Raw genomic sequence first — 14,602 nt, 5'->3', positions numbered from 1 at the left:
CTTTTAATGTACTGTTGGACTTGATTTGTTAGTATCTTCTTGAGAATTTTTGCATCCATGTTCATCACGGATATTGGCCTATAATTCTTTTTAGTAGGGCCCTTTTCTGCTTTTGATATATATATCTATATATAGATATATATATAGATATAGATATATACTATATAGATATATATATAGTCAAATATATATATAATCAAATATAATTATATATATATAATTTTATATATATGTGTATATATAATTATATATATATAATTTTGAGTGAAGAAAAATCCCAGAATAAATAAAACCTGACATCCATTCTATAAAAAAGCAACCAATTCTAAATAATATATTTTTCATCACATACACATACGTGCCACAATACTCACACAAAAAAGCAGTGGAAGGTAGGGTGAGAACATAGATATGTAAGTTATTGGTAGATACCTAGTTATTTTGAGTAGTGGGTTCATGATTGATTATAATATTTAAAATAAATTTTAAAAATAGGGATATATGTAAAACAATACTGGTAAGTATATCATTGCTATAGTCCAAATGTTTGTGTGCCCCAAATTTCACACATTGGAATCCTAATACCTAATGTGATGATAAGAAGTTGGGGCCTTTGAGAAATGACTGGGTCATGAGGATGGAAACCTGATTGGAATTAGTGCTCTTATAAAAAAGACTCCATAGAAAAGAGAGCTCCCTGGCCCCTTCTACCAAGTGAGGACATAACAAAAAGGCATCATTTAGGAAGTAGGCATTCACTAAACACTTAATCTGCTGGTGTCATAATCTTGGACTTCCCATCCTCCATAACTGTGAGAAAAAATTCTGTTGTTCAAAAACCACCTGGTCTGTGGTGTTTTGTTATAGCAACACAGACAGACTAAGACACTTATAGAGATAATAAGTTTAAAATAATAAACTTTAAATAACGATGGATAAATAAAGTTTTGTGTAGTTAAAACACAGAATACTATTTTTCCATTAGAAAGAAATGTTTATATAGCAACATGAATGAATTTCACTAACTGAATATTAGTTGAGAAAAGAAATCCCCAGAAAAATGTCTACTGTAAAATGTATGACTACTGTATTTATGATGCTATTTATTTAAAATTTAACGTAATAGACTATTATGCATATATATGTATATATATATATACACACATATATATGTATATACACACACACATATATATATATATATATATACCATCAGTATATGCAATAAATGTAAGAAAGTAAGTAATGTAAATGATCTTTTTGAAACTAATGAGAAGCTATTTCTTTTGGGATTAAAGGTAGGGAAGAGAATAATGGAAATGAAGTGGTATATATAGTTGACTCAATTGTATTTATAGAATATTTTATTCCTTAATCTGGAAGTGTGTAGTGTTCGCTTTGGCAGCACATATACTAAACTGGAAATGTATATATAGGCATGTTTCATCTTCAATAGGCAATACTTTGTTGTTAGTTGAAATAGTATTTTTCTGAAATATGTCAGCATATATGTATGAAGGAGAGGCACATAGACAAAGAGAGAAGTTATTAAGAAGTAAATATTCACAATTCTGTTTGCCACTATGAAATTATTATAATTACTCAAGATTAATACCAAAGAAGGAAAAAAGTTAAGACAGTAAATGAGATAAAATATTATATATAGTTAGATTACTCATTAAGGTAGTTCTGATGTATCAGGTATCTCATTTTTATTTAATATTCAGAGTAAATTTATGTGGCAGGTATTTTAATTCCCATTTTATAGTTGCAGGATTAGAATTCAGCAAAATTAAGCAGTGTTCCTCCGCTCTGCAATTCCTGCATTTTCCTGTATGATTGCTTCACAGACGTGATGGAGCTATCTAGTGAAGTGGCCATGGGCACGCTGATTTTATGGCTGTGGAAATAATAGGGTTTAATTTCAACCATTAGTATATGAATGAGGAGAGAGATCAAGAGAGGACTTTGGGTTTGAAAATAAGATTTTGGTACATGTTAAGGAAACATTTTTATTTAAAAGTGGGGCTAAACTGTCCTGACAAAAATGAGGCAACGGGTATGTATTACTAGTTTATTTTTATCTCCTAAATTTAGCCTTGTGTTTTGCATTTTTCCCCCTTTTGAAGATCTTGTGCAGAGATGAACACAATTAAGTCAAATACTGTGTTTTCAACCTCTCTTCTGAGAGGTTGCTTAACTTTTGGAAAGCTGAAACTACTAATCACAATGTTTCCAAGATACCTAACATGGCCCCCAAAGACTTAACATGTCTTTGGATGTGTTTATAGCTGTTAAAAAAGAAAAGTTCTCTCCCAGAAAAATGAATGGATTCCCTGTTGGACACTAAATAGATACCACTTTAAGGAAGGTATTTGTTTATTGCTAATCAGAAATTTTGTGGGGTTCTTTTTCAGTGCCTCTAGCAGCAAAAGCTACCTAGGAGCTAAAATACAGCTACAGCTGGAGCTAACTTCCACTCATTCATCATTGTCACTTCATGAATTAGGAGCCAGCAGACCATTTCTCTTATTTTACTTTAGCTAGCTCCTTTTCAGAATGAGGTAAGGTTCATAATGCTCAAATATGATAGTTCTTTTTCTAACCGATTATTTACAGAGTACTTTTATTCTGTATCATCCTATAAACTCAAGCTTTTCAAAAGGAAACTAAGTTTCGAGTGGTGTTTTTGTATAAATATGTGCATGCATGTTAGTAGGACAATTGGCCATGACTTTAGCTTAACACTTCAATATCGTCACACAGCCATGACATTTTTATTAGATGCATTTTAACTTCTCCAAAACCTGAAACAGCTCTCCTTTTCTGTCATTCAAATAATCATATTCAAAGTAAGTCCTTTTAAAAAAAAATGCTAAAGATTCATACTTTTAATTTGCCAAAACTTTTTAGACATGTTAATGGTAATGGATGAGATGATTATGTCTACTGAATTGCCAGTAGGATAGTTGATCACCTCATCATCGGAGGGAAGTTTTTCCTTAAAATGGATTGTGTTCTATCAATTTATTCTCTTTCAAGAGTTACAGGCATTAACCTTTGGAATGACCATTACCCTTTAATTGGCATTCTTATACTATCCAGTGTATGATTAGCCTTTGTAGACTGTGTCATTAAAAGTGGCAATTATAATTTTCAGGAAATTATAATACTATAACAAGTTGGGATCATCTTTTCAGCCCCCCAAAGCCACTAATTAGCCATGTGCTTAGATGTGCACATATTTAACCATGTGCAAAAGATAAAATGAAGCTTTGTTGCAGCAAATTATTTTCCCTGTTTTAAACTATTACAAATACAGTTATACATCCACATAATTTATAAAGTCACAAAACATAATCATAACAACCTTTGACAAGATTTCCAGAGTAAGGGAAAACACAATAGAAATAAAGTCTCCTGGGGCACCTGGGTGGCTTAGTCAGTTAGGCACCCAACTCTTGGTTTCAACTCAGGTCATGATCTCATGATTGTGAGATTGAGCCCCACATCTGGATCCCATGCTTGGCATGGAGCCTGCTTGAGATTCTTTCCCTCTCTCTGTGTCTCTCTCTCTTTTTTCCCCTCTCAAAATAAATACATAAACTTAAATACCTATTAAACAAAAAAGAAATAAAGTATCTTATAAAATCTACTTAAGTGAAATGCAAACTTTTGGAATGTTTTAATATAAAACCTGTGATGAGGTTGTGAGACTATATAGGTAGATTTCCTAGATTATTCACCACACAAAAGTCAAATTTTCCAGTGTGAACAGGTGGAATGAGCATTGTAAAATTGATTGAAAATATTGTGGCCTCAAAATAACATAGATTCAGATACTTAGATACATACACTAGGATTTTTAATTTTAAAAATATATCATTATAACCCCAGTATAGTGATGCTTATAAGAAAAGATACATTTGTAAACATGTTCAACCAAGAGACACAGAATTTACCAATATTTTTGCAGATTAATTTCCACATTCAATTTAATAGAAGGATTCACAAGATCAGTGTTGAACTAGAAGATTTGCATAATGCATATAATTTGGCATAAATATTTAATAGGCTTGATATAAATATTTTTAAATAATATGTTTATGTAGTTTTCTAAAAAAATTAATAACTTTGGCTTAATGTCATGGTTTGGTCTCTGACCTCAGTTATAAACCCAGAACAAGGATAACATTCTCTGAAAGAATGAGTTTGCTATGGATTTCATATTGTTGACATTGAAGGATACTTAGTAAACCAACTCATGGTTGAATGGCCTTCCTCTTCTGGTCACTCTTGTAGAAATCATATATTTTTATTAAAAAGATAAATCTGACCCATCATCACTGATTTCAACTCCTTTAACTTTTCAGTCTTCACAGACTTCTTTAATACTCAGAGAAAGGATATATTCTTCTCCGTTTCAGAGTTTTTCCAAAGTACAATAACTCATTCTGACTTACCTACTTCAAAATACTGAATAAACTAAAGATAATTCTATCAAAGATTATTGTTGTTGCATTTCATAATATAACTAAAAGTAAAAATACTATAAGACTCAATTCAAATAAGAAGCACTTCACAGAATTCTCTTTATTTAACAGACAGAATTTATGTCATAAAATCATTATATTGAAAAAATTAAGACAAACCTCTGAAACTTAAGCATTTAAAATTAGGGCATTAGGATACTTTTTGCTCCAAATTACAGATACATTAACATATTCCTGACAAAATGTGTCCATATATCAAATTACAGATTTTTTTTTAACATTTATTTATTTTACAGACAGAGACAGAGCATGAACAGGGGAGGGGCAGAGAGAGAGGGAGACACAGAATCTGAAACAGGCTCCAGGCTCTGAGCTGTCAGCACAGAGCCCGACGCGGGGCTCGAACTCACGGACCGTGAGATCATGACCTGAGCCAAAGTCAGACGCTTAACTGACCGAGCCACCTAGGCACCCCCAAAATTACAGATTTTTTTAATGTTTATTTTATTTTTGAGAGAGAGAGACAGAGAGAGCTCACATGCATGAGCAGGGGAGGGGCAGAGAAAGAGAGAGGGAAACACAGAATGTGAAGCAGGCTGCAGGCTCCGAGCCATCAGCACACAGCCTAATGCAGGGCCTGAACTCATGAACTGTGAGATCATGACCTGAGCCAAAGTCATTGGCTTTAACCAGCTGAGCCACCCAGGCGCCCCTAAAATTACAGATTTTTTTTTTCCTTTGGGCAGACAGTTACCTTAGAAATATCTGTATCCTTCTGATAATTTAAACATGAGGATACTGAAACCAAAAGATATTTAGTATTCATCCAAATTTATGTGGATAGTTATTGTGGAATATGAAACAAACCCCAGGGGTGCCTGAGTGGCTCAGTCGGTTGAGAGTACGACTTCAGCTCGGGTCATGATCTCATGGTCCGTGGGTTCGAGCCCCGTGTCGGGCTCTGTGCTGACAGCTCAGAGTCTGGAGCCTGCTTCGGATTCTGTGTCTCCCTCTTTCTCCGCCCCTCCCCTGCTCATGCTCTGTCTCTCTCTCAAAAATAAATAAAAACATTTTTAAAAATTTTTTAAAAAAGAAAAGAAAAGAAACAAACCCCAGGTAGTCAGACACTTGAATGTAAGTAATACCTCTACCTGAAATACCATTAAAGTTTTAATCAAGAAAGAGATGACTTATGTTGGCCCTTAGACATTGATAGAATTTAGCATGAAAAATAAGATATTTCTTCACTGTTTAGCAAGTTTGTTATTTTAACAAAGAAAAGCAAGATTTTTTAGCACTGAAGAAAGTCTCAAGAACATTCTCAATGCTTTATAATAGTTTATTGATCAAAAGATGAAACAACTATACACATTATTTAGTTGGAAAGATAGGGATATTTATGTTTATTGTCTGTATCTTCTCAGAGCTCTTGAAAAGTTGTACAATTAAATTCTAACATTTTTGTCAGCCATCTGACATTGGATACCATATAACCTCTGTTCAAAAGTTACTTGTATGTGGCCTTGATTTTGTTGAGTTAACTTTTTTCTATTCTTTATTGAGAGCTTTATCATGACAGTACCAATTTTGTCAAATGCTTCTTATGTATCTATTGAGATGATCACGTGACTTTTATCTTTCATTCTGTTAATGTGGTATGTCATACTGATTGATTTTCGTATTTTTATTTTTTTTAATGTTTCTTATTTATTTTTGAGAGAGAGAGAGAGAGCTTGTGCGCACAAGTTGGGGAGGGCAGAGGGAGAAGGAGATACAGAATCTGAAACAGACTCCAGGTTCAAAGCTGACAGCACAGAGCCTGACACAGGGCTGGAACTCACCAACTGTGAGATCATGACCTAAGCCAAAGTCACTTAACTGACTGAGGCACCCAGGTGTCCCTGATTTTCATATTTTGAACCATCCTTGCATCCAAGGTTCAATGTCCCTTGTTGAATTTGGTTTGCTAGAATTTTATTGAGGATTTTTGCATCTATGTTCATCAGCAATATGAGTCTATAGTTTTCTTTGGTGTCTTTTTCTGGCTTTGGCATCAGGGCAATATTGGCCTGGTAAAATGAGCTTGGAAGTGCTCCCTCCTCTTTGATATTTTGGAATAAAGGAAATGTGGTATATACATACAATGAAATATTGTTTAGTCTTTAAAAAGAAGGAAATCCTGCAATAGGCAACATGGATGAAACTTGAAAACATTATGTTAAATGAAATTAGCTAGTCACTGAAGAACAAATGTTGCATGATTTCATTTATAAGAGGTATCTAAAATAGTCAAACTCATAGAAACAAAGAATAGAATGATGATTGCTGGGGGCTGATAGGAGAGGAAATGGGGAAACAACGTTTCAGTATTTTAGTTATGCAAGATAAATAAGTTCTAGAGAGATGATGTACATCATTCCTATATATAACAATACAGTATTATATACTTTATAAGCTGTTAAAAGTGTAAATCTAGTGTTTTAATACAATAACAGAAAATTTATTTGTACCACTTTGAAAAGATTAAAATTATATAATGTGTATGTGTATATATACATATATATATAGTATATATATATGTATATATATATATATCAATTTCTATTCTATATATGTGTGTATATACATTTTATTTTTTTAATATATGAAATTTATTGTCAAATTGGTTTCCATACAACACCCAGTTCTCATCCCAAAAGATGCCCTCTTCAATACCCATCACCTACTCTCCCCTCCTTCCCAGCCCCCATCAACCCTTAGTTTGTTCTCAGTTTTTAAGAGTCTCTTATGCTTTGGCTCTCTCCCACTCTAACTTCTTTTTTTTTTTTCCTTCCCCTCCCCCATGGGTTTCTGTTAAGTTTCTCAGGATCCACATAAGAGTGAAAACATATGGTATCTGTCTTTCTCTGTATGGCTTATTTCACTTAGCATCACATTCTCCAGTTCCATCCACATTGCTACAAAGGGCCATGTATATACATTTTATATTCACATTTACTAAAGTGCGATTTGGTCAACATTTTTTGAAAAAGAACATCTCTAATTAGTGTTCGAGCAGCAAAGCATTAATTAAATGAGAACCACATTTCTCTTGTCATCTATAAAACATAAAGCAGTTTCCATACTCTGTAAATTTTGCCACAGTTCAATATTTGTGCTGAGTTTGTGTTCACTGACAGTATTATATGGGGACAGCATAAAGGACATGTAGTGGAAAACAGGTTGGAAAGACTCTCGACTCCATAATGAGAAAATAAATAGCAAAGATATTCAGCAATATGAAACAAATGTTTGAAAGTACTATTTTCAATCAATTCTACCTTGGAAATTTTACCAAAGATAAATTCTACATAAGAAAAATAACGTGTATGCTTAAAAGTGTTACCAGAGTATTGTTTTTTTGCAATACCAAATATGGGAAACTATGTAAATGGATAAACATGAAGAGTTTTAGACATTAACTCAGAAGAATATTACTGAATTAACTACATAAAATTTCGTCCAGTTGGACACATTCTATAAGGAATGATTTGGCAGAGGGCCAGCAACAGGTGTAAACCAGGACTGAACTAGGCAAACCAACACATATGATTACCCTAAATATTGTGCACCTTTTAAAAATGATGTTAAAAAGTAATAATTGGTTTGGAGAAGCATTTATGTTGTAATATTAACTATATAAATAGTAAATTCAGAATGATCGCAAATATATACATTAAAATGGCACTCTATCATAGAAATATCTTTATAGCAAAAATATGAATGACTATATTTCTTTTCCAATTCTGTATTTTATGTTTTATATATTGAATATGCATTGATTTGATTAAAAACACATAGTAAAAATTATAGCTCTATTTTAAATCTCCACAAGATTCACTAAAGAATTAGTGTGACTTGTTCAGAATTTTCACAGAGATAAAATTAATTTTAAGCTATAGAGGAAATAGAGAATAGCATAAAGAATATATATACTCTGTCTTTTTCCAAGTTACATAATTCAGAATCACCCCAAATGTTTAACAGCTTAGAACGCTGAAGAACTGACATTAAGCCACATTTCAGAACTATTAAAAAAACCAACAATTTTTCTACAAGTGACCTACAAATAGATAAAACAGATTACAGTTTTATTCTAGGGTATTAACAGTTTCTAGAGAATGTCTGGAAAGTATATTACTTTTAGGCCATTTGGAAATGTACTTTTATTATTTCACTACATTGCTCAGTTGGATGCCATCCTTTAAATGATAACTCACTAATAATTACCTATTATTCATAATTAATTGATTTTGGAAAAAAAATCACATTTTCTCAGAGTATAGTTTGTATAAGTGAATGAGGAGGGTTCATCTAATTGAATTATACAAAAAATATCATCTTCCATAAAGAAACTTAACAGCAAGAGAGTGGATAAAGCAAATATCTCAAAAAGAGGAAATATGCCACCTAATTTTCAATGTGTGGAGCTGCAGTTTTTATAGGTTTAGGAGTTTTTACTTCAATCACATTGAACACACATAAAAATTACTAAAATATTTTTAAAGGACAAAGAGCTTCTCAATAGCAATACAAGCTACTTCAACATTTATGTGACAACTCTCATATCTAAGGCTCAGTTATTAACATTTATGAAGACTAATTAACTTTAAGATCAGATTAGCTAATTCACAACCTTAAAAAACTTGATCAGGATTTTCAGAAGTTGTATTTCCAGAAAACACAGAGTTTACAGTTACTTATTTTCATGATTCTTGAAATAATAACAACTGGAGTCAAAATCCAGTCTGCCTCCACAGCAGACTTTAGGAATATCCCCCCTTCTATAATTAGCAAGCATGACAGAAGAAATTATTACAAAATCTCCAGAAAGACAAAAGAATATAACTAGTAGTCATTGGATACCTGCTATTGCAGGCATAAAATTGTAATGAATGGTTTTCATTCACCATAATCCTTTCTGTAATCTGTAATCCTTTCTGTAGCCTTCCCCTTTTGAAGTTGAATTTACAGGGTCAGAGTGATTAAGGATATCTTCTAAGATGCACTCCTAGTAAGAAGCCTGAGGCAAGTCCACACTGTTCAAATTCAAACTTAGTAATATTTTTATCCCGTTACTTTCATAGAAACTTTGTTGTTGTTGCAGTTCCCAACATAGATTGGATTTTCTATTCTCATCCAATGAACTCCTCTCTGTATACTTTAGAAAATATTTAGTCAATAAATAACACTTAACACTTATCTCTATTATTTATGCAATTTAAACATCCCCAGAAGCCAATAGATAATTAGTTCCTTTAAAATAATTCTACTAAATAAAACTAAATAAATAGAGGAAAAAATTCTCTGGACAGAATATTGATTCTAGCACTTGTGACCTCCTCCATTCTATTATAGAGCATATTGTGTTTATTACATCATTTATAGTTAATCTTGTCATTTGAATTGAGCTACTTTACAACTTTATTCCAAATGTACCACCATGTTGCTTGATTAAAAGAAATAAACAAGAAGCTTGATATACCCTTTCTATACTAATTTCTTACATACAATTCAATAACATAGAACATGCCTATCAAAGAGAAAATGCAGTTGATTTTTCACAGTTTTTTCCCCCTTTTTTTCCATAGCTTGAAAACTATGGTGTGTTTCTTTGTAATGAATTCACTTGCCTCTCTCCGATTTCTTTTCCTCGGCAACAGTCCAATGAGTCTTTATCTATTGCTCCAGACAGCCATCTTCCCAAATCACCTAGAGATGTGAGTGATAACCCTATCACTTACTAGACAGAAACATCAAAATTCTGGCCACCATTCACCAAGATAGCTTTTTCTTATCTGAAGCTATCCATTTATAATGTGTAAGGACAGAGCTTGCTTTCAGTAATGCAGCTGGTTATAGCAACTAAGAATAGCACAAGCTTCCTTCCAGATGATGTAGAGTAACTCACCTTCATCAAAATCAACTAGAACCGGATGTTTGACTCCTGAAGGACAATTGGAAAAAGCGGGTATTGAGTATAAAACACTCAGAAAGACTGAGTCAAGTAACTAACTGAAATGTATTTTGTAGCCAGATTTCTAAATAGGTATGTTTCGCATCTATAAATAGTTTAACCAGTTTATAATTTATTGTTTAGCAATGCAAGTAATTTTGCAGTTTTCATTACTTTGTCAAAAAAAATAGAAATAAGTATATAGAATTAGGGAATAAGCTAAATATGTTTGAGCAAAACTGCAGTTTTAACGCAGTGAAATAATTAAATATGTACTGTCTTATGCTATTTCTGTATGTCTTATTGCTATGTCAAATAACGTATCTCTCAAAACTGGATTTTTTCTTCTTGACATTACCTAGTGTTATATAAGCAGTTATGAGACCCTCCACAATATATATTAATCCTGAATAAGCCATCAGGATACAGAGCTTACTTTGATGATTAAGGTAAAAGAGATTATTCTCTTAGCACTTATTTTTATTTTTTAATATAAAATGATTATTCTAAGTAAAATACAAAATATCCGTAAAATTGATATATTTTCTTTTATCAAAAATTTATCTCTCTCACATATTCAGATGTTTAAAATAAATACACAAAGAACATTTTACTCTGAAAAACAAAGAGCAACAACAGCACAAATCAACACTATGCTTCTGTAGTCTTTGCATCATTGTTTCATTCAGGAGTCTGACAAGTCAAGCAAAACTGAGTGATCCATGAACAAATGAACAGCATCCGGGAAGCAATAATATACACATAGTAGCATGCAGACTTTGGTTTGAGTTCCATTTTCTACATCTACTGTTTTATGTCACTTGTGTATTTATGGTCTAAATTTCCTCTTTTCATCTTTTTATCTGCAAAATGGCAATGATCACTTACTTCAATTACAACCAAGAAGTAAATCATAAGACATATAGCTATGTAATCATTTAACCCACAAAAGGAAAAATAAGTGTCTCAAAAACTCTTTTTTGACAATAAAGAAATTATTCTTTAAAGTATTAAAAAGTCATTAATAATAAAACCATGCCTTAGTAGCAGTATCAATAAATCATTTAGCATTTGATATTTTAATTTTTTTACATATACTAATGAGTTTCACTAGAACTCTACACATTATAGAATTCTATAATGTGTAATAGAAAAAAAATCTAGTGGTTGGCTTGTTTAGGAATAAACGTTTGTTTTGTTTATGTTATTTATATTAGTTCTCATTATATGTTTCAGAGGTAAGACATGAGGATAGCTCTCTTCTTGTTCATCATTTAGTGACCCTCCTCTTTGAGGGCACATCTTATATTAAATATATCTTGTAAAAGACACTTACCAACTAAACCATTTTTCTTTTTAGTTTCTAAGAAAGTTGAGGAATGATTTTAAATACATATATGTCTTAGGGGAGAATTATTGCCTACGTTCTGGGCCTCCCTCTTTCCTATAAACATTGCCAAAGGACATTATCTCCTTGCCAAAGATCTAGAAGCTAGCTTTTATTTTCAGCTCTAATGGTCTCATCTGGATCCTCATCCCAGGAGCATTAGCCGACAGAGACCCCATGCTGTGATTCATGCTGTTTAATGCCAAGTTGATGGGTAATAAAGTTATCATAATCCATAATTTAATTATAGATGATAGTCTCTGCTCTGATTGTAACACTGAAACTGTGGCTTCATTTACACTTCTGGGACACTTCACAAATGATTTGGGCTGATCTTTGATACAGGGTCAAGGGTGGAGAAATTTTTCGTATAATTGCATTTTATTCTATTTGAAAGACCATTCCACATTCAAATTGGATTTATTTTTGAGTTGACATATTTCTACTTTCTATGGTAGTGTAAATTTTAATAAGGATTTGTGTAGGTATTTCCTCTTTGCCACAGATACTTAGGTTGGACTTACCATCTCATTTGAATATAAAAATTGCTTCTTGTTACTGCTGCAAACCTCAAAAACAAAAACAAAATATATTGTTTTCCTAGATAAATTAGAAGAGATGCATATTTGGAAAACGATTTTATTTTCCTAGATTGTACTGTTCTCATTCAAGTTTCATATCAGTTCATGAATTTGCTAAGGCTGTTCACTTAGCTAGGCATAGTGCCCTTCTCCTTTCTTATCTTCAAATGGTATCCAATTCTATCCCTTCTCCTCCATGAAGCTTTTTCTAGAAGAAACTATAGTACACACTAAGTTTACATGCAGCCTGTATTAGTACTTACTAGCTCTGTGACTAACACATTCACTAGACCTTTCTGAATCTCTCTAAATTCTCACAATGATGGCAGTTAAATATCTCTCAAGTAGACATGGTAACTAAGCTAAATAATACTCAGACATATCTAGCAACCTTCCACAAGGACTTAATACAAATACTATGGCATATATTGTTTTAAAAATCAAGTAGCTGGGTGGTGGTTTTAATTATTTTTGTATGTGAATATATATTTGGGGGTGGTTTCAATATATATATTTATAATAGAAATTATGTAAGAAAAATGCTTTGTATTATCCATACTCTTCCTTTCAGAGCTAAGATTAGTGGTTTGTGTTTTGTTTTGTTTTGTTTTGTTTTGTTTGGAAATTCTTCAGATATTACAATTATATTTAGAAAGGTAAACCAGTTGACTATGAGAAGCAAGAGACTATAAAGAATAGGATTTCCTTCAAGTATTTTAAAGAGTATAATAAGTATCATATGTGAATAAAAGATTCAGGTCTTTTGTGATCTCATATATCAATGTTGAACATGTAATCAGAATTTATGAAAATTGGGTGTAAAATATTGATTAGATTGTACTAGACAAAGATATATAAGCCTGCAGGTAGTGCCATCATGATATAGAGGAATATTTACATTAAAAAAGTTAATGTATTTCCACACAGAGTACTTTATATAGAAAAAAACATAGGTCACTCAACATTAATAAATATTAAAAAAAAAGTCAGATGTTGCCCTTGGTGATTCCAAGGCCAAAAACAAAGTGCTTTCTCTCTCTTTCTTTTTTTTTAATGTTTATTTATTTTTGAGAGACAGAGAGAGAGAAAGAGTGTGAGTGGGGGAAGGGCAGAGAGAGAGAGGAAGACACAGAACTCAAAGCAGGCTCGAACTCATGAATCATGAGATCATGACCTGAGCCAAAGTCAGATGCTTAACCAACTGAGCCACCCAGGTGCCCCTGTTTTCTCTTTTATTGATAACAAAGATATTACTTATATTACTTGTATTAGTTTATTCAAGTTAAGAGTAGCAGACACATGTAACATTTATACAAAAGGCCAACAGCCATTATAGTTATGCATAAATTCTCATTTGTAATGAGATATAAATATATAATATGTATAATATATGTGATGAGATATAAATAAATATCACACATTTTAAATTATCACACTAAAATTTTATGTACGTATAGGCATGTTCTCTTTTAAGGCATGTTCAAAGGAAAATAGGAGAAAATAAAATGGAAATAAAGAAAATGGAATTCACAAAAGGAGAGAATATTAATGTGGTTGTCTTTCTTTTGTTTTTAGATTATTGGCTTTGAGGTATTGTATGGAGCAATAATTCAGTTGTAACGGAGTACCTGGGAGAGGGCCATGGTTTCTGGAGGGGGTATCTGAGATGGAGCAAATTTCCCCCCCACAACTCAAGCTCCCAGGGATGAATGGATTAGGACTAGGAACCTTGGGACACCCCCACCTCCATTAGGAAGAGGGGAGTTGGGAAAGGGTTGAGAATTTTTAAAAGAAGGAGTGTTGGGGTGCCTGGGTGGCTCAGTTGGTTAAACATCTGGTTCTTGACCTCAGGTCATGATCATGGTTTGTGTGTTAGAGCCCTGCATGGGGCTCTATGCTGGAAGTGGGGAGCCTGCTTGGGAGTGGCTCTCCTTGCCCCTCCCCCACTCATGTGCTTTGTCTCTCTCAAAATAAATAAACTCTAATTAAAAAAAAAAAGAAGAAGAAAAGAAGAGTACCTAGAGGGGCTCTGGAGGGAATCCTAAACGCTTGCCTACCTGAAGTATTCCCAATTTATATCTGAGATAGAATTTCCCACTCTAGTATTATTCCTGGCTACATTGTATACCTAAAACAGACTGTGCTC

Source organism: Panthera uncia (genome assembly GCF_023721935.1).
Source record: "Panthera uncia isolate 11264 chromosome A1 unlocalized genomic scaffold, Puncia_PCG_1.0 HiC_scaffold_16, whole genome shotgun sequence".
Classification (NCBI taxonomy): Eukaryota; Metazoa; Chordata; class Mammalia; order Carnivora; family Felidae; genus Panthera; species Panthera uncia.
The sequence above is the reverse complement of the archived record's forward strand: the minus strand, read 5'-3'. Positions refer to the sequence as shown.